Source organism: Mandrillus leucophaeus, unplaced genomic scaffold (genome assembly GCF_000951045.1).
Source record: "Mandrillus leucophaeus isolate KB7577 unplaced genomic scaffold, Mleu.le_1.0 Scaffold197, whole genome shotgun sequence".
Classification (NCBI taxonomy): domain Eukaryota; kingdom Metazoa; phylum Chordata; class Mammalia; order Primates; family Cercopithecidae; genus Mandrillus; species Mandrillus leucophaeus.
In genome coordinates this window covers 2,104,227-2,126,460 of record NW_012101998.1, presented here as the reverse complement: position 1 = coordinate 2,126,460, position 22,234 = coordinate 2,104,227, and the positions used below count along the sequence as shown (strand labels likewise).

General features: G+C 41.1%; 1 protein-coding gene and 1 long non-coding RNA gene across 3 annotated transcripts in view; one reads left to right on the top strand and one right to left on the bottom strand.

Annotated features, from left to right (window-relative positions):
* THSD4 (thrombospondin, type I, domain containing 4) overlaps positions 1 to 22,234 on the bottom strand; it is a 723,953-nt gene that overhangs the window by 636,485 nt on the left and 65,234 nt on the right. The gene's annotated exons all lie outside the window — the stretch shown is intronic.
* LOC105538675 lies at positions 3,849 to 20,812 on the top strand. Of its 2 annotated transcripts, none has more exons than XR_001005949.1 (4): positions 3,849 to 4,084; positions 7,385 to 7,435; positions 7,747 to 7,777; positions 19,987 to 20,812. It is a non-coding gene; the product is annotated as an uncharacterized LOC105538675 (long non-coding RNA). The 2 variants fall into 2 exon arrangements; XR_001005948.1 differs by having other exon boundaries at positions 7,747 to 7,797.

The window sequence follows — 22,234 nt, the reverse complement described above, 5'->3', positions numbered from 1 at the left end:
CGCCCATCCAACTAGAAGTCATTCGTATTCCTGTACAGTCAGCGGTTTGCAGCCAGGTTTGGCTGGGGAGGTCCCACTGCTCATTTCTCTCCTAAACCTCCCTGGTGTGCAGCCAAGTCTCCATTTTATGCAAACTTTAAAAACAGAAATGTAGGAAGAAAAACGATTCCCACGAAGGATGGAAAACTAATCTAACAAGAGATTACAGCAGTGCAGAGGGCTGTTGGCAGATCTGGGCACCTTAGCAGAACAGCTCCCCGAGGGTAGGGCAGCATCTCACATCCTTATTCATACTGTCCTGCACACATATTGTCAATTCATATTGACAGACAGCTGTCATGGACAAGAGCATGAAGTCAAAATAAGTCAACTCTAGGAAGGTCAGCTCTAACAAGGAAGCATGCTAGGAACTGTAGGACACTGAAATAAGTGTAGTTCCCATCCTAAAGAGTTTATAACCCGTCTAGGAGAATAACGCTGAAATACCTGAAAAAACTGTTGAGAACAGGTTCACTTCAAAATTCACCAAAGGAACCAGGTGTGGTGGTTCACACCTGTAATCCCAACACTTTGGGAGGGAGGCCAAGGCAAGCGGACGTGAGGCCAGGAGTTTAAGACCGGCCTGGCCAACATGGTGAAACCCTGCCTGTACTAAAAATATAAAAATTATTGGGGCATGCTGGCACGCACCGGTAATCCCAGCTACTTGGGTGCCTGAGGCAAGGGAATCACTTGAACCTGGGAGGTGGCGATTGCAGTGAGCCGAGATGGCTCCACTGCACACCAGCCTGGGTGACAGAGCTCCATCTCAATAAATCAATAAATAATAAAAATAAAATCCACCAAAGGAATTTAAAACACAAGAGAGTACACACCGAAAAAAAAGGCTTTTGGAATTTGGACAGTTTGGAAAGGTCAAGAAGGCCGGGCACGGTGGCCCACGCCTGTAATCCCAGCATTTTGGGAGGCTGAGGCGGGCAAATCATGAGGTCAGGAGTTCAAGACCAGCCTGGCCAACATGGTGAAACCCCGTCTCCACTACAAATACAAAAAAAAAAAATTAGCTGGGCCTAGTGGTGGGCACCTGTAATCCCAGGTACTCAGGAGGCTGAGACAGGAGAATTGCTTCAACCCGGGAGGCGGAGGTTGCAGTGAGCTAAGATCCTGCCACTACACTCCAGCCCAGGCGACAGAGTGAGATTCTGTCTCAAAAACATAAATAAATAAATAAAAAGAAGAAGGCTAAGCATAGGAGGTGGTGCTGCCCTTGGTGTATCAGATGTCACCAAGGATTTGGGCAAAAATGTAGAGGAGGAAAAGTATGAAGAGACCCTGAGACCTGGGAGTAAACCGGTTCATGTGGGACTGACTCATACGTGGAAGGATAAAAGGAGATGAGATTGCAACAGTGGGCTAGGGTAGATCTAGAAATGCCTTGTGTGCTGATCCAAGGGCCTAAGTCTTTATTCCCTATGCGCTGGGAAGCCACTGAGAGCAGCGGCAAGGAGGCAGCAACCGAGTACGGCACTGAAGAGTGAGAGTTCAGAGGCTCAGGATGAGCTTGAATTTCTGTTCCACCACGAGTCAGTCAAGGTTCCTATCCATCTCCAAGGCTGTCTCCTCAGAGACAAAACAGGGATAATAATAATCCTGTCCACTGATTCATAAGGTTGCTGTGAAGTTTAACTGGAATAACAGATGTACGTAGCACTATGCCCGGCACGCAGCAAATAATTAACAGATGGGCAAAGGCAGGAATGGCCAATGTGAGAGGCAGCACAAAGGAAAGGCGAACCAGACATGAACCGGATAACAGAGTTTAATGCATCCAAGAGCCCATGTCTAGGAGATCAGCATAGACACTGGTGCCCAGAAGGAAAATGGGGGAATCCAGAGACAGGGCCAATTTGGTGGGCACCAGAAGTTCTACAGACACTGTTAGGAGACTGGGACTCAGAACATCAGTCAGACCTGTGCCATGGATCTGGGGAAGGGATCCCAGGGGAAGGACGGTGTGTAGAGAAGTGCTATGGGACAAAGATGGTGGCCCTGGGGAAATGCTCCCACTAAGGAGCAGGAGAAGGCAAAGAGGTTAGTAAAGGACACAGAGAAGGAATGGAGAGGAAGCAGAAAAATTGGGTCCCCAGGAAAAGAGAGTGATCAACAGAGTCGGATGGTTCAGGGAGAGCAAAGAGAAGAAGTGCTGTTTAGGGTGTGTTGGTGACTTCCACAAACAGCAATTCGGTAAAGCACGAGTGGCAGCTGTGAAGGGGGCGCGAGTCTAAATTTGGGAGGCCGGCCACCAAGCAGAGAGGAAAACCGTGGGGCTGAGAGTTGGGGAGTCTCTGTGTGAAGACATTTCCTCTCGATGGGACCCTCTGCATTCCAAAATTCACAAAAGGTAAAGAAAGCGAGGGGAGTGACACCTTCTGCTGTCAGAGACGAGTTTTTTGGGAACTGCTCCAGAAACATGGCTCCTTTCCAGCTATTCTAGGACAGTGGCTGCTGCCCATTTCAGCCGCCTGTCAGGAAGCCTCTGAGACAACAATGTTGTCAACAGGTCTTTGGCTGCTTCTCCTTTCTATTCTGTTTGGCAGAAAAATAAAGAGGTGCATAGAAGAGAAGGGGATGCTCTGCAAGGGGAATCTTCAGGGAGAGGACAGGAGTTAGCAACTAGTTTTACAGTTTGCACAGCTTCTAGCAACCCCCTCCATCCGATAGCTGCCAATCCTAACCATACCTTAGAATCACCTGTGATGCTCATAAAGCTGCAAGCAGCTGGACCCCACCTCAGACATGGAAAGGAGCCCAATAGTCTGGTTTTCTTTTTGTTTTGAATTTACTAGGTGATTCTAATGTGCAGCCAAGGTCAAGAACCACTCCCCAAGGGGTTCCCTCTCATGAACACTTAAGGCACACATGCCACAAACAAACAGAAGTTTTCAATAACTGATTTTGGAAGTGCCGGTTAGAAAGTCTAGCTTAGCAAACAATAATAGGTTTGGCTTGTGAGCCAACACCATTTGATTGGTATGGGCGGGCTACAGAGAGATGAGAGGGACCTTGAGCCCGGACTCAGTTAAAAAGAGCACAGTGGTCAGTGAATGATGTCTACCCCAGCTTTCGAGGAAGAGGGGATGGCTCATATGTAGCCACCCTGGGTCTAGCTCCTCTAATCCTATCATGGCCTCCACAAAATAGACTCAAACCATCTGAGCATGCAGAGTCCAGGAGCCCTCCACCCCAGCAGCTCGTGGGCAGGATGAGCATTAGCAACCTCTCCGGCAGCAGTTCTGAGTGTCCTCCGCAGAGCAGCAGTATGGAATGCAATGCTCAGGCCCACCGGAGACCTCCTGAATCAGACACTCACGGGCTGGAGCCCAGAATCTGTGTTTCAACAATGGATACATACTATTGTTGAAGAACTATTACTCTAGTGGACTTAAAAAAAAACAATGCACAGATTCTTAAGCTCCACCAGGAGCCACTAAAACAGAACCTCTGGGGACAGAGCCCAGAAACATGTATTTTTTAAGCACCTAGTGCTGAAATGGTGCTAATGCACAGTCAGGCTTGAGTATCACTGACCTAGTATTGCTCTCTGTTGGTTTCATTTCCTCAAGAGCATTACTAGAAATAATCAAACTATTCACAGAGACCTGCTTGATGATAATTACCCTGGCAAGGTGCTCAACAATGCATACAGCTGGTCACCTGCAGCAGTTCCCCTACCCTCTCAGAAGCTTATTTTCTCCATCTGCAAAATGAAGATGCTCTGATCTCACAAGACTGGGTTGCTGTGGCGACCATGGAGTGAGAGCACGTGGCTTAGGGTGTGTCCACGTGTTGAGTACTCAATGATTCTAGTTGAAAGAAAGAAAAAAGGAAGTAAGAAAGGAGGAAGAGGCAGGCACAAGACAAAATGAATCTCTCCGCTGTGCACATGGAGCCTTAGCTCTGATTCCAGTTGAGCAAAATTATGAAGAAGATGATTCCCCATATGGAGCACACCCTGTGGCGAGTCACTCACTCCCCGAAGGCCTTCTGAAGGATCACGCATGTCCTGACTGCACAGCCTGCTTTGGTAAGTGTATCCTTTTGTTTTGTTCCTGTCAGAAATCATGCTACAACAATTATTTTAACTGATGTTAAAAGAGCAAGCTCATGTCAACTCTTGGCTGGAGGCTTCTGGAAACCAAGACACCAGAACATCCATTTGCCTCACCCTGTCATGGGTGAAAATTTTTAATTTACCTAGGAAATCGAGCAGGCCATGGGAGAGGGGCAGGCAGCATGGTGTGATGGTTTGGGGGCAGCTTCTGCAGGTCAGATCCTCTGTCTTCAGCTGGTGGTGGGATGACCAGTCCTACGCCAGGACCAGTTGAATCCTCCTGTTCACCTTGGCTATTTCATGCCAGTATCTATGGCTTCCTTCAGCCCCCAGGGTAAAGCACGAGGTCCTCACCTGCCTTTCAAGTCTTCCAGATCTGTCCCTCCCATCTCGCAGCTCCCACTCTCCTCTTCCCAGAGGAAGCTCTACCTAGGTGACCCTTTGAGAGCCATGGAATATACCCTTAACTCACACGGCTCCCACACCTGTGCCAGCCTCTCTCCCTCTTTTTTGAGTCATCCTCATTCTTCGAAGCCAAGGCCAAGTCCTAGAACTAAATGAGCCTCCTCTATCACTCTCAGCCCCAGTGGCTCCCTTCCTTCTGCAAACACCTAACTCCTCTGCCTCCAATCTCTACCTTGTTTTGTAATTACCGTATTTACCTTCATCCTTTCCACCCCTTTTATCTTATGAACACTTGACAGACATGAGTAGGGCGACCTAGTAATTCATTGTCTAATCAGGATCACTTTTGAGAGTGAAAAGAGGCACTATTAATAATTGTATCAGGATAACAAGCATAAGCAATGATTGTCCCAGACAAAGCAGGATGTCTGGTTACCTTAAAATTAGTCCCGTCTTAAGTCTGTTTATATCCCTCTCAGCACCTGGGCCTTATAAACATGAGTTGATACAGTGAAATGCTGGGAACTAAATTCACTGTTGATGGAGGTTTAGGAAGATTAATCTGGCAGTGCTGTGTAGGGTAGATGAGAGCTAGAATAATAGCTCACAGTTATGAATAGAAATGAGTAAGTGACATGCTGCTTTTATTTCGTTCTCTATAGAAATGCAAATGCAGCTCAAGGGCTGATGTAAGGTTGAAACAAGCCTTGCATGAGAAATGCAGTTTGCATAGTTTAATACAATTTAATATCTACTCATGGCCAGCTACGCATCTGTCTCTAATTCCACAGCCACAGTCCTTTCAAAGTCACTGCCTTTGGATGTAAGTTTCTCAGAGAGAATGAGCCTTGTGTCCAATGCCTGGAAAGCAATAGCATTTGGCCACCAAGTTCCTCTTCATCCTCACCAAGCAGCTTTTCCTGTTTTGTTTTAGCTCCAACGTTAGGACAATGGACAAGTCAATCAGTCCAGATTACCCTGCACCAGGGAGGAGAGACACCTGACAGCTATACCCTTCACCAACATCATGGGGACAAAGGCACAAGGGTAATAGAAGCTGCAGGGAGAACGCAATTCTCATCAACCCTTGGGGTTGCCGCATTGTTTTTGCTCTGTTTTCCAGAAAGTCTTTAACGGAGGAGAAAGGGTGTGGAGGAAGGGAGGGCCTTGCCTATTAGTAGATATTTCAATGCAGTCATCACCCTCCCGCCATTCAATGTCAGGGATCAGCCCTTGCAAAGGAGCAGTCATTGGACAATGGGCACAATCAGGGCTCTGGGCTTTTCTGTCCTGCTGCACATTCGACCCGCCTTCCTCTGCTGAAAAGGCTGCTTTTCCACTAGGCATGCCCTATGTATGGAAAAAACTTCTACCTCTGGTTTGCTCTCATTTGTACCCACCCACTGCAAACTAAAATTGCATGAAGCAGGGGCCAAGACGGTTTTCCTAGCACAACGAATATCTGCCAACTCTAAATATAAAGACTTAGATCAATGACGACTAGTCAATTATGGAAACTTGAGAAAGGGGACTATTTATTTATTCCTTACCTTTCGCTAAGCAGTTTAGAGGCTTTCATTGGAAATATCATTAATCACCTGAAATGCCTTGCAATAATACTGGTATCCCCATTTTACAGTTTATCATGTACTAGGCTCTGCGGTAGGTTCTGGGGACACAGACTTGAGCCAGACATAGTCTTTGCTTTCAGGGCATCTGCAGGACAAAGCAAATGTCACAGAAGTTAAGTGACTTGTTCAAGGCCCCTTGAAGTCCAGCTTGGGAGACTAAGAACTCAACATCCCTGTGGATCCTGCCAGCCCTGCCAACTTTCCCAGAGAGGCCCAGCTGTTGAGCTTAATCTCAGAGTCACCGGAACAACCACTTCAAGGTTGAATTAGTCACCCCAATCACATGGGAACATTACCTAATTAAGTGGCTCTGCCACTCGAGGGGCAAGGAGAACTGAAGTCGGATGTTGGGAAACACAGGTTACTCTTCCACGACAACAGGTCACATGGTTGAAATCCCGGAACCATGCGCAGGACCAGGTTGTGTAAATGAGGTTCGGCTGTCCCGGCTCCCACTGCCACCCTGGCACACAAAGGTCATCTCATCCATTTGCTCCGTGTCTTCGTATTTGCTGTTCCTCATCCCAGAATCATGGCCTCTTCCTTCTTCCCTCTGGATAATGCCTCTTTTCCCTACATTGCATCTTATTTATTTTTTAAATTGTCCCTGGATAATTCTTACTTGGCTTTTAAGATTCAACTTAGAAATCTTCTCTTTGAGTCTCAATTTCTTCCTTTGTATAAAGGGGACAATAGTAGCTTCTACTACACAAAGTTGTTCTGAGGATTAAAAAATAGATAATGTGTAGAAAGCACTGTGCCCAGGATGTAGAAAGTGTTTCATAAACATTGGTTGTCACTGTCATCATCGTCACTCTGCTCTGTGATCCCAAACTCTGGCCAGACTTTAACCATTGCAATGCACCTCCTGACTGCACTGCACTCGTTTATTCCTGTCTTCCCCATTAGGCTCCGGGCTCTTACATGGAGGGAAGCATATCTCCAGCGCCTGGCACACAGTAGGTGTTCAATAAACCTCCTGCATTATTTGAATCAACGAATAAATCCATACTAAACAATAAGCCCTCCTCCTGCGGGTCTGTGTGTCTCTGTGACCTGTCCTCCCTGTGAAAGGCACAGGAAGAAAATAAAGGAGGAGAACAGAATGTTCTCGATGCTAGTCAGAAATATTCTCAGACAAAGATTCTACAAAATTCATTTGTACTTTGACATTTTATGGCCTTCATTTTCTCTGAGTGCTTTCTATAGATGCTGTTGTTATTTTTTTCACTCTAAGGACAATGCTCTCAAAGCCACGGTTGTAATAGAAAGTGGAAAATTAAAGCAGGCCGGGCGCGGTGGCTCAAGCCTGTAATCCCAGCACTTTGGGAGGCTGAGACGGGTGGATCATGAGGTCAGGAGATCGAGACCATCTTGGCTAACACAGTGAAACCCCGTCTCTACTAAAAAAAATACAAAAAAACTAGCCGGGCGAGGTGGCGGGCGCCTGTAGTCCCAACTACTCGGGAGGCTGAGGCAGGAGAATGGCGTAAACCCGGGAGGCGGAGCTTGCAGTGAGCCGAGATCCGGCCACTGCACTCCAGCCTGGGCGACAGAGCAAGGCTCCGTCTCAAAAAAAAAAAAAAAAAAAAAAAGCAGATCCATGTGGCCTCAGCACAACAAAAGCAAGGTAGGCCAAAGAGAAGTCAGGTAATGCATGGATTTATGGTCCAAATCATAACCTGTTCGCATAAACCACCAACGTCACAGGAGGAAAAAGACACCACATTTTCCAGTGCCAACATATTCTGAACAATATTCAATACAATATAATTCCAGTAAAGGCCCTTTAAATTAGGTATAATCTTTTTCCACCCTAAGATCTTTATATTTGGCTTATATGGAATCCTGTATCTGGGAAGGAGCTGAGCGTGTATTAAAAGTGACCACTATTTGCTTAGAGAATTAACAGTTTTAAAGAGGTTAGTCTTAGGGAAATATAGGCGTTAGGAAACCTGCTGCCAGCAACGTAAACTCTGTGGCCAATGGGTTTAGCTCAAAGGTTTTAATGCAATTTAAAAGGTCAGTTTACGCCTCATAGGAGACTTATCAGTTAGCAGAAGCTCAAGGTCAGCCTAAAGGCAGGGAAGAAATGGGTTTAGTATTCAGCATAGGGAGAACCAAAAAATAGGGTTTGGAGAGCGGGTGAGTCTCAGTGACATTACTACCAAGAAAACAAAACAAAACAACAAACGAAACTACTTCCATCACATTTCAGGTCAGCGTGAGGGTAATCTAATGACGGACAGTTGTATATGACCAGGATGGAATGTAGGAGCCTAAATCTAACTAGAGCAGAAACAGGGGACGGTCCAAGGAGCAAGCCGCCACTTTCTAGAGACCAAGGGAGGTGGTGCCATGTGAGCAGATGGGAGAATATGCATCACTGGGGTTCAGAACTTTGCAGCCAGATGCCTGGGTTTAAATCCATGCTTCTGCTGCTTAGTAGCAGTGGATTTAATGTCTCTATGCTGAGGTCTCCTCATCTACGAAATTGCGACAAAAATATCTGCCTTAGATGGCAAATGTGAAAAATTAACAGGCCAATCCTTATAAAGTGCTTAGCCCAGGGTCTGGGATATGGTGAGCATTCGATCAACAATAACCATCTGTGTCACTCTTAACAAGGGCAAGGGGCATGGAGAACCTGGACCAAGGACCATACTGCCCCATCTCACACAGCAAGATTTCCCAAGTGTGAGATTTTGGGACACCTGCTTCTTCTCCGTAGTGATAAGCAGTAAATTCCTTAAGCTACAAGGGCTGGGAGGCTTGTCTTCAAGGGCAGCTGCAATCAGAAGTCCGAAGAAGGCTATGTGCTTTCTTCCTCTTTCCAGAAAAGCGCAAGATTGAGAAGGGGGTGAATACTTTAAAGAGGAGCCCCTCCTACTACAGAGACCTCAGTATAACAGCAGAAATGACCCTGTGCCTCCAAATATGTGGTTCAAGAGGCAGATCTAACATGACTCTTCAAACTCTTCATACTCTCAGATTGTGTGGGTTTCTGTGAAGCAGGTAAACTCAAGAATAAGAGAAATATTCCAGGCTTCAAAAACAAGCCCAGGGAGAAGAGAAGATGACAACATGTAACCAGCAGCCGCCTTACAATGCAGGGGGCAGCCACAGTGCCGCCTCTGCAGGAGGATTTACCAGTTTAAATAAGTGGTTCTCAAAACTGCAGGCAATTTTGTCCACAGAGGGACATTTCGCAAAGTCTGGGACATTTTTTGCTTGTCACAACTGAAAGAGTTTCTTACTGGCATCTATTGGGTAGAGACCATGGATGCTGCTAAACTTCTAACAGGACAATCCCACAAGAAATAAATTATCTGGTCCACAAAACCAACAGTTTCAAGGCTGGGGAACTCTGATGTGGATAAATCAGGCCTGGGTAGACAGTACCCATGACATTAGAAGGAAAGTGCCTTGAGAAGAAACATGTTTGGGTACCCAGCTTTAAAGAGGTTGGTCTTAGGGAAACTGATGTGCCAACAAGGTAAATTCCATGGCCTGGCATTTGTTGCAGCAACAACAGTAAAAACACCACCTACATAGTATTTACTATGAGTCAAACAATATTCTAAACCCCTTATCTGTAACTCAGGCAATTCTCAAGACAACCTATGTGATGAGTACTATTATCACCCTCATTTTATAGATGAGGAAACTGAGGCACTGGATCTTGCCCAAGGTTTAGAATTACTAAGCAGCAGAACTGAGGTATTAACCAGGGAATCTGGCTTCAGAGTCTGCTCTGGTTTCACTGTGTCCCCATCCAAATCTCATCCTAAACTGTAGCTCTCATAATTTCCACATGTCGTGGGAGGGACTGAGTGGGAGGTAACTGAATCGTGGGGCAGTTTCCCCATACTGTTCTCGTGGTAGTGAATTAAGTCTCACAAGATCTGATGGTTTTACAATTGGGATTTCCCCTGCACAAGCTCTCTCTTGCCTGCTGCCATGTAAGGCATTCCTTCGCTCCTGCTTTGCCTTCCGCCATGATTGGGAGACCTCCCCAACCATGTGGAACTGTGAGTCAACCAAACCTCTTTCCTTTATAAATTAGCCAGTCTCAGGTATGTCTTCATTATTAGCATGAGAACAGACTAATACAGAGTCCAGGTTCACATGGTAGGCACTTGATACATGTGTGATGAGTTAATGGGGAAAAGTAAATGGACATGGCTATAAGCAAAAGCATGCATCAAATGTATTAAAAAAAAAAAAAAACAAAGAGAATACAATTAGGAACAAAAGGACATTGACTTCTGCTCTGTTTCTCCAAACTAACCAAGGAGTGTGCATCCCTGGTAGGGAAGGAAGACAGCTGACATGGGAAGGCTCCACTTGCCAAATTCCTACGTCATCAAAAATCAGATCACATCATCACTGGCAGGAAAAGATAGACCACTAACATACAAAGACAGTGCCCAGAAGACTGTGCTATGATTCATTTTGTTCCCCAAAGACTAAGATTTGTGGCCTAAGTGATAAGTTATTCTGTCTGTCAAAACTTTGTTTTAACTGTAATCTGGCCTGGAAACATAACATAGTGGGGAATTTAGAAGTTATTTAAAAAACACCTTTTTATGGTTTGGGTTTTGTGTGTATAAGTGTGGGAGGGAATGGAAATTTTGAGAAAAAAATGAAAGTACATAAAATACTCATTTTTTCTTAGAACTATTTATAGTCCTAAAGTCACTGTGTTACGGTTGAAATGCACAAAAATATCTACTTTGTATAACTTGGGTTTATTTATAAGAAGACCACATTTAAGATATGGGTATCAGAGTAGAGTTTGTTCAGACACTAATAACAAATTTATAATGTATTTATTTTTCAATATTGCTATAAATTGAATGACAAGCTTCCAAAGGAAGGAATTTTTACTCTCAGATTGTGTAGGTTTCTGTGAAGCAGGCAAACTCTAGAACAAGAGAAACATTCATATATAGAAAAACTAAGGTTTTTTTTGCCTTTGAACTTAGTAGTGATTAAATACTAAAAAGAGTTATTTAAGAAATCAGGGCAGAGGGGGTGTTATAGAGAAGGAACACTCAAAAGTCAATGTGTATCGTTTTTGCCATAAAAAATGGGTGCCGGTAGCCCCAGTTTTCCTCGTGTCTCCAGCTTACATCATCCCCAGTGTCCGCTTCCTCTGATGGTCTCTCAACATCTTCTGCAAACAGAATCTGTGACCCAAGATTTTTTTAGGTCTCATATTTCATTTCTTGATTTGGATCTCACCCACCAGGGAACAACTCCTTTCACAATCTAGAGATGGAGGGATGTGAAGGAGGCAAGAGTTAACAATAGGAGTCAGGCAGATCTGCCTTGGTGGAAGAGGAATCATTATGGCTTCTTTCTGGTCTTCCTGTCACCAGGTTAACACTAGGATGGCCAGGACCAAGACTCCTCCACAGGAGACAGTTGGTAGATACCACTAGGATGGGAGAATGAAATACCAATTAAAGTCAAGTCAGCCAAAGTTGGGGATGGCAAAGAGGGACTCTGTCCACAGTGGAGAAGGCCATAAGCATTGGTAGAGATGTTCCTTCTATGTTCCACTTTATGCCTCCAACTCATGGGTACAAGCATACTCAGAAACAAGTCAGAAATTTGAAGGGGAATCCTGGCCCTAAACAAAGAAGAGGCTAAGATGCCAGGACTATACCATTATTCCCAAACTAAAAGCCTGAAGATGTTCTCCTTCTGCAACATGGTAAAGGGCTTTCCAAACACAGACACAAAGTTTTAAGCTTATTGCTCCATTTTTAATAGAAGTAAGTTAGATTTTTTCTGCGGTTGACTTTGAATCCAAGAAATTTAGAGCAGCATGAATTAGTGAACACTGAAATTCTTTTCTTAATAAGGTCTTTTTACTCCAATTTCTTTATTTTTTCATGAGTAGAAATGCTCTTAATTTTTCAGCAGCAGTCAGTTATATTTATGCCATTAGAAACAGAAGGCTTGACAAACACCAGCTGGAAGAGACACAGTGTCTGCTTTAGAATCAGCTTCCAATTCTGTAGGGGTTCTGGGCTGGACACTCTCAAATGAGAGTACGCCTTATGCTATTCTTTAAAAAGCATCTTTGTTTTCTGGTCACCCCCAAGGGGCAATCTCATGCTGTTCCAGAGACTTTTATTGCCATTTCAGTACTGGCATTTGATTCACTGCATTGTCTTCTTCCTCCTTTTCCTCCTCTTCTTTGTTTTTTAATTGAGGTATAACATACATAAAGTTCATAAAGTATGCTCACTGTAAATGTATGAATTCTTATACTTTTAAGACCCATGTAATCCCCACCCTGGTCAAGATTTAGAATATTTCCAACACCCTGGAAGGTTCCCTCATGCCCCTCACTATTCAATAGCCACCCTCACCCCCTGTTGGTATCCAATATTCTGATTTTATTTTCATCAAAAACTATCTTTGTCTATTCTTGAACTAAATATACATGGAATGATACTGTACATACTTTTGCATCTGGCTTCTTATTGCCAATATAATGGCTCTGAAGTTATTTTGGTTGTTGCTCATATCAGTAGTTCATTTTAAACAGTTTCATTGAGGTATAATTGACACATAATCAATTATACATATTGGAAGTGTACAATTTGATAAGTTTTCTCATATGTAGTCACCCATGAAACCACCACCACAATCAGATAACGCACATATCCATCACCCAAAAGTTTTTGTATCCGTTGGTAATCCTCATTTCTTCCCTTACCCTCATCCCTCCTAAACACTGAACATCTTTTTATGTGCTTATTGACCATTTGTATATCTTCTTTGGAGAAATGTCTATTCAAGTACTTTGCTCATTTATGAATCATGCTGTTTGCTTTGCTGTTGTTGAATTTTAGAAGTTCTCTATACACTCTGGATATCAATCCCTTATCAGCTATATGATTTGCAAATACTTTCTTCCATTCTGTGGGTTGGCTTTATACTCTGTTGACAGTGTCTTTTTGAGGCACAAAATTTTAATATTCATGAAGTCCAGTTGGCTATTTTTCTTTTGTTCCTGGTGCCTTTGGTGTCATATCCAAGAAATCATTGCCAAAACCAATATCATGAAGATTTTGCTCTACGTTTTCTTCTAAGAGTTTTATAGTTTCAGGTTTTACATTGAGATATTTGATCCACTTTGAATTAATTTTTATACATGATGTCTTTTCCCATTGAATGGTCTTGGCACCATTGTCAAAAATCATTTGATCATATATTCTAGGGTTTCATTCTGGGCTCTCTATTCTATTCCATTGATCTCCATGTCTGTCTTTATGCCAGTGTCACACTGTTTTGATTACTATAGCTCTGCAATAAGTTTTGAAATCAGAAAGTATGAGTCCTCCAACTTTGTTATTTTTTCAAGATTACTTTGACTATTTGGGGTCCTTTGAGACTCCATATAAATTTCAGAATGGCTTTTTTCTATTTCTTTCAAATAGAAAATTGTCCATATATATGTATAAAAATCAATTGTCCATATATATATGTGTGTGTGTGTATGGGTCTATTTTTATGCTCTACTCTATTCAATTATCTATTTGCCTATCTTTACACCAGTAACAACTGGGATTTTGAAAGGAATTGCATTAAATCCATAGATTGTTTTGCATAGTACTGATATCTTAACAATATTAAGTTTTCCAATTCATGAACATGGGATGTCTTTATACTTATTTATGTCTTCTTTAATTTCTTTCAGCAATGCTTTGTAGTTTTCATTGTACAAGTTTTTCACCTCCTTGATTAAGTTAATTGCCAAGATCTTTATTCTTTTGATGCTATTGTAAATAGAATTGTTTACTTGATTTGCTTTTCAGATTGATCTTTTTAGTGTACAGAAATGCAATTGATTTTTGTATGTTGACCTCGTATCCTGCTACTTTGGTGAATTCATTTATTAGTTCTAACAATCTTTTTGTGGATATTTTAGGGTTCTACATATAAGATCATATCATCTGTGAAGAGAAAAAGTATTCCTTCTTCATTTCCAATTTGGAAGCCTTTTATTTCTTTTTCTTGCCTAATTGCTTTTCCTAGAACTTCCAGTTCTGTATTAAATAGAAGTGGCAAAAGTGGGCATCCTTATTTTGTTCTTGCTTTCACCATTGAGTATGATGTTCACCGTAGGTTTTTCTTATACGGTCTTTATTATGTTAGAGTAATTTCCTTCTATTCTTAGGTTGTTAAGTCTGAATTAGTTTTTGTATATTGTACAAGATATGGATTGAAGTTCACATTTTTGTTAAAAAGGCTACTTTTCTCCTTTATAAAAAATCAATTGTCCACATATATATATATGTATAGGACTATTTTCATGCTCTATTCTATTCCATTATCTATTTGCTTATCTTTACACCAGTAACATGCTATCTTGATTACTGGAGCTAATAATATATAGATTACGGAGTACAAGTCTTGCAATTTTCTTCTTCTTTTTAAAACTTGTTTTGGCTATTCTAGGGCTTCTACATTTTCATAAGAATTTTTAATCAGTTTGTCAATTTATATTAAAAGTCTGCTAAGAATTTTATTGGAATTGTGTTAAATCTATAGGTCAATTTAAAGAGAATGGTTATCATAACAATATTGAGTTTCTTGACCCATAAACATCGTACATTTATCCATTTATTTGATTTTTTTTTTTTTTTTTTTTGAGACTGAGTTTCACTCTGTCACCCAGGCTGGAGTGCAGTGGCACGATCTTGGCTTACTGCAACCTCTGCCTCCCAGGTTCAAGTAATTCCCTTGCCTCAGCCTACTGAGTAGCTGGGATTACAGGCGTGTGCCACCACACCCTGCTAATTTTTGTACTTTTAGTAGAGATGGGGTTTTGCTATGTTGGCCAGGCTGGTCTCGAACTCCTGACCTCAGGTGATCCACCCACTTCAGCCTCCCAAAGTGCTGGGATTACAGGCGATATTTGAATATTTTTAGGATTCCATTTTATTTCATTTCTGGCATATAAGCTAAAATGCTTTATTTTGTCACTTTGATGGCTGTTTTAGGGTTTATAAACTTACATCTTTAACTTATCACAGTATACCTTCAAGTAACGTGATACCATTTTACATGCATCATAATAAGAACCTTATAATATCATACTTCCTTTTATGATAGTCTTCCAATTCATGAACATGGCGTGTCTTTATACTTATTGATGACTTCTTTAATTTCTTTTAGCAATGCTTTGTAGTTTTCATTGTACAAGTTTTTCACCTCCTTAATTTATCCTTTTCTGGCATTTATACTATTACTGTCATACATAATTTACTTATACATATATTATAAACTCTACAACAGATGAGTATTATTTGTATTTAAAGAGTCAATCTTTAAAAGATGCTTAATTTAGGAGAAATTTTTTACATATAGTTACCTATGTAGTTATCATTTTTGGTGCAGTTATTCCTTTGAGAAGATCCACATTTCCATCTGATATTTTCCTTCTGCCTAAAGAACTTCCTTCAACAATTCTTATGGGGCAGGTGTAGTGTAGCATTTGTATGTCTGAAAATGTATTTTACCTTCATTTTTAAAAGATATTTTTGCTGGGTATGAGATTTTAGGTTAACAATTTTATTCTTTTAGTACTTTAAATATGTTGCTTCACTTGCATGAATGACAGGAGGCAGAGAATTTACTGTCATTCTTAACTTTGTTCCCATGTATGTAACATGTCTATTTTTCCTAAGGGCTTTTAAAATTTTTTTCTGTATCGGTGGTCTTGAGCAATTTGATTATGATGTGACTTGATGCCATTTTTTTTTCATGTTTCTAGTACTTGGAGTTTATTGACATTCTTGGATTTATAGTTTTCATCAAGTTTGGAAACTTTTCTATTATTTCTTCAGATATTTTTTCTGTCACCCCTATCTCTTCTCCTTTTGGTACTCTAATTGCCCATATATTAGCCAACCTGAAGTAGTCCCAGAGTTCACTGATGCTCTGTTCCTCTTTTCTGAATTCTATTTTTCCTTTTTATATTTCACTTTGGAGAGTTTCTGCTGTAATATCTTCAAGTTCACTTGTTTTTCTCTTCTGCAATGTCTAATCTGCCATTAATCCCATCCAGTATATTTTTCATCTCAGATCTTGTCATTTTCATCTCAAGAAGTTAGATTTGGGTGTCTTTTTAACATCTTCCATGCTTCTACTTAACTTTATGAATATATGGAATATGGTTTTAGTAATTTTTAATATCTTTGTTTCCATATTCTAAAATATGTGCCAGTTTTGAATTGCTTTCAATTGAGTGATTATTCTCCTCATTATGGGGAATAATGTTAATATCTTTTGCTTCTGTGCAAGCCTGGTAATCTTTGACTAAATGCTAGACATCTTGAATTGTACCTTGTTGGGTGCTGGATATTTTTATATTCCCATACTTTGTGCTAGGATACAGTTAAGTTATTTAGAAACAGATTAATCATTTCAGTATAGATGTTATAATTTATTAGATCCAGAGCAGGACACAGTCTAGGGTTAACTATTCCCCCAATACTGAGGGGAAAGCTTCCTAAGTATTCTATTTAATGCCTCCTGGATTATGAGTTTTTAAAGTATGCCTAGTGGGAACAGTCACTGTTCTTGGTCCTGAATGAATGTTGGGCACTGTTCTTTTTCATTCTCTTGGAAGAGTCTTTCCTCAACCTCAGATTGCTTCCTCAAATGTGTGTGCTGATCACTCGTATGCTGCATCCTTATGGAGTCGCTCCTGCAGAGCTCCATAGTCTTCTGTCTGTGTAGTTCTCTCCTCTCTGGTACTCTGTCCTGCAGACCATCATCACTTGGTCTTGCTGGACTCTTTTTTTTTTTTTTTTCCTAGACAAAGTCTCACTCTGTTGCCCAGTGAGATCTCGGTTGACTGCAACCTCTGCCTCCTGGGTTCAAGAGATTCTCCCGCTTCAGCCTCCCGAGTAGCTGGGATTACAGGCACTCACCATTATGCCTGGCTAACGTTTGTACTTTTGGTAGAGATGGGGTTTCACCATGTTGGCCAGTCTGGTCTTGAACTCCTGACCTCAGGTGATCCACCTGCCTTGGCCTCCCAAAGTGCTGGGATTACAGGCTTGAGCCACCATGCCCAGCCATCTTGCTGGACTCTTAAGTCTATCCCCTTAACTCAATACGTCTAATAGGTTCTGCCTAGCATACCCCTCCCTGCAGCAAGACTAGGAAACTCCCAAGGCAGTAAGCTGGGGACATTTTATGACTTAATTCATTTATTTTCTATCTCTGAGTGATAACTATCTTTTGTTGTCTAAAGTTCCAGGTTTTGAAAAACATTATTTCATATATGTTATCTGGGTATTTTTGGTTGTTTCAAGTGAGAAGGTAAATCCAATCCCTGCTGCTTTATCTTGGCTAGAAACAAGTTATTTTCTCTTTACTGTTGTTTGGTTTCCTCTTGTATAAACATACTATAATGTATTTCTCCATTCTCTTATTGACAGACTTTTGGGTTATTTCCAGTTTGCAGTTATTGTAAATGAAACTACTATGAACATTGTTATCCATGTGTTTTGGTGGATATATGTCCATATTTATCTTGGCTAAATACCTAGGAATACCGTAGCCAGATCATAGCATGGGCAGTGTTTAGCTTTAAGATACAATGACAGTTTTTCAAAGTGGTTTACCATTTAAACTCCCACCAGCAGTGTATGAAAGTTCCAATTGCTCCCTATCCTCACCAACACTTGGTAGTGTTTTTCATTTCAGCCATTCTGATAGTGTCACACTGAGATTTTAATTTGTAGTTACCTAAGGACTAATGATTTTGATTGACTACCTTTTCATATGCTTAGCAGCTATTTGGATAGCCCCTCATATGAACTGTCTGTTTAAGCCATTTAAATTGAATGGCTTAACTTTTTCTTAATGATCTGTAGGGGTTCTTTATATATTCTGAATAAAAATCTCTTACCAAATATATTGTTGTAATGTCTTTACCCTGTCCATGGTTTATCTTTTCACTCTTTTTATGATGTGTTTCCATTTTTTAAACATCCTCAACTCAAATGTAGTACAATTCTTTTATGGTTACTGATTTTTTTTTTTTTTTTTTGGTTACTGACTTTTGTATCTTGTTTAAGAACCTTTGCCTAACTGAAATTATGAAGCTATTCTCATATGTTTTCCTCTAGGTGCATTACTGTTTTTTCCTTTCTTCCTATTGAATATAGAAGCAATAATTTGAGTTTTATGTAACCTGAAACCTTTCCCCTTCTATAGGCTTTCTGTTCAACATCCAACTGCAAGACATTGTCAAGGGGCAATCTAAAGTCACTAGTTGCACATCCTACTGCATTAATAGTGCCTGTAACCCATCACGAGGTCCTCCGCTGTTCGCATTGTGACTTGCTTATCAGTTAGCAAGACAAATATTTTACCTCACCCTTATTTCATTCTGCAGTATCTCTGTTCTCTTAGAGTTTCTATAAATAACAGTTTAAAAAAGCAGCTCCCCTTGGCTGGTGGCCGTGACAATGAGATTTTGGTTCCTCTAGTTTTCATTGTTTCTAAATTCTCTATAATAAACATAAGTATTTTTAATTTAAAAAGTTAACAAAAAAAGTTTGAGCAGTTGTGATTAAAGTGTATGTATGATTTTTCATATGTGGAACTAAAAAATACAATGTCTTACAATCTTTTCTGCGTACAGTATGTTGACCATACACATTATGACTTGTAAAACTACTTGTTCATGGAGTGTCTGCTGGGCAGACAGTAGAACAGTTCATTAATTTTAAAGCATTCTACAATGGACATATTTTCCCTTACTAATAACTTATTGTTTTATTAAAGTCTTGCTCAAGTTTTTTCCTACTCTTGGTTTCACTTTATCCACAAATGAAGCCACAGAAAGTTTTAAAAATATAGTCATTTGCCAAGTATCTTTAATTAATTGCCAAGAATGGACGTTGAACAGCTCTTTGTGATACTGTTCATATTGCAGGAACATGAGGACGACTTCTAGGCGGAAACATCTGGAAAGAGCTACTTAAACTCTGCACCAGGGTCCTCTTTTCCTGCACTGTTATGGGACAGTTTTTGCAGAGATGTATCAAGTCACCCAAGCAGCATGTGGAAATGCATAGTTTACTTGACAGCATTTACAAATTATGTCTTTTCCTCAGAATAACTTACACTGTAGAAATGCTTCCATATGCTAAAGTTGGACACACCATTGTGCTGAGAAAAAAAAGTGATGTCTTTTAGTAGCAGTTTTCATATACATACTAAACTACAGTGTATACAAATTAATAATGTTGTCTCTTAAGAATTTACCATAAATGGTTTTCTAATTCTTTATGCCCCAGCTGTTTGCTAAAGACTGCAAGTAGATTTTGCCATAAAACAATGGGTCAGCAAAAATTCAATTACGATTATCTAAGTAACGAAAACAATTTGATCACAATCGTAAGTCTCATGCTTTGATGAAAAAAATACTTTTTCCCAAAATCTTCTGTGTTTCTTAAAGTCCCAGGAGCAGAAAATTTCCAACTTCAAATTCCAAAACATGTATACTTGCAGTTAACGCCTTTCTATCCTGACTTTAGAGCAAGAGTTGGCAAACTGTGTCCCATGGGCCAAATCTGGCTCACCACCTGTTTTTGTAAATAAAGTTTTATTGGAACACAGCCATGCTTATTCATTTACACATTGTCTATGGCTGCCTTTGTGCTGCAAAAGCACAATTGAAGAATTGTGACAGACTTTATAGCACAGAAAGCCTAAAATGTTCACAACAACCCTTTATTTAAAAACATGTTGACTCCTGTTTTAATAAGCATTTCCTCATTTCACATCCTGCAGGAAAAAATGGATGTTACTACTGCTAGTACTGCTTCTGCTGCCAAGTTTTTGAGCACATAACCAGGATGACAGCCACAGTTCCACAAAGCTCTGATACAACATCAAAAAGAAACTCACCACCAAGGAAAGCAGTGAATCCTTTCTTGTCTTGAGTGAATGGCAATTATCTTGGTGGCCAAGATAACAAGTACACATATTTATTATATTCAAAAACTATTCTAAAATGTATGTTCTCTATATAAAGTAATCTCCACATGATTCTGAGGAAAAGGTTTAATCTATCTTACTACTACAAAGTTCTTAATACTACTTTGACAAGGAGGTACTATATCCCAAGATGTGATACTTTTTGCTCAGTTTTTAAATTAAACATTCTAGAGTAATTTTATAGAGTGATGTCAGCATGATGGCCAACCAGAGTTGCATGACACAAAAAGGTACCAAAACAATAAATAAACTATGCTTTGACTGGAATTACTAATGAAGTACACTGGAAAGTGCCGGGGGAGCAACAAAATTTCTATAGAGCATGGAAGCCCAGGATAGCACCGCAGAGAGGGAAATGAGATATCCTCCCTCTGCCATATGCTATCCCCCACCAGGATCAGCTCAGAGCCAGGGAAACTTCTTCTCACGGGGAAAAAGTAAGCTGGAATCCTTCATCCCATCACCTACACAGACAGGAACAGTCATTGCTATAAAAGGGTCTCCCGGTACTTACGGGACCAGAAACCTGCGTGGAGAGTTACTGGGAGTTCATGTGGCCGCACTGCCCCAGAACAGGAACCACTTTGGCATTCCAACCCCCATGACCTAAGCTGCTACAGCATGGTGCCATCTTGAAACTTGACCCATTGCTGGAGTGCATCTTGTGTTGGGGGTCAGTAGCCACCAATCCCCTCCATCTCTGAGGTTCCACCGTCATTCCACTACATTCATAAGGGTGCCTGCGGCACCAATACGCCAGCTGCCCAGAGCCTAGGCCCAAAGGAACAACCAAGACCACAACATCTGAATTCATCAGGTACCCTATTCCCCAGGGAAACAAGGAAACCTTCGCAGTGGGGAAACCCTGTGAAGTCACCCAGCTCATGTGCTCTCACACCCATCATAACAGCCAGCTTGAAAGTGGCTCTACCCACTGGTGATATCCTGGCACAGCTGCCCAGCCACCTCTGGTCCAATAGCTGGCCTAGAGATGTCTCACCTCCCTCTCCCCGCAGAGAAAGCACCACGTAACCACTCAGGCCCCCCTCCACACACCCTTGGCCTGACAGCTTGACTGGAGGTGGCCCAGAAAGAGCCCCATGCAGCCACGCAGCACACCACACCACAACTCAACAGCCAGTGCAGCAGTGGCTCCACCTGCCTGGAAAGCCCACCAAACAGCCTGCTGGCCCACCACACCCACACATGCTTAGGCTGACAAGCAACCTGGCACCCCCACTGCCAGCAAACCTGCACCACTGCATCACAAATTCCTACAGCCTAGGCCATTGAGAAAATTGCAGATACCACAGATGAGGATCACAGTTGAAAAATCTGTATAGAGACCATGTTACTGAATCCACCCAGAACCAAAGTCAACATACCATTCCTGACCAACACCTCAAGATCCATCTGCAGGGAAAAGGCTCTTCCTACGAAAGTTAATCCATAAAATTACAAAAATGACTGTTTTACTAGATGCACAGACATCAACATAGGGATACAAGAAACATGAAACAGCAAGGAAATATTGTACCCCTAAAGGAGCATAATGAGTCTTCATTAACTGACCCCAAAGAAAAGAATATTTATGAAATGCCCAAAAAGCAATTCAAAATAATGATTTTAAGGAAACTCAGTAAGATACAAAAGAATACAGACAAACAAGTCAATGAAATCAGGAAAACAATTCATAAGCTGAATTAGAAATTCAATAAAGAGACAGATATATAAAAAAGAACCAAATAAATCTTAGAGCTAATGAATTCAATGAATGAATTAAAAAATACAATTAAGAGCTTCAACAACAGACCAGATCAAGCAGAAGAAAGAATTTCTGAACTTGAAGGCAAGCCTTTTGAAATAACCCAGTCGGAAGGGAAAAAAGAAATAAGAATTAATAAGAACAAAGAAAGCACATGGGACTTATGGGACACCATTAAGGGAACAAATATTTGCATTATAGGACTTCAGAAAGAGAAGAAACGGAGAAAGGCACGGGAAATTGATTTAACCACAACAACAATACTCTCTAAGTCTT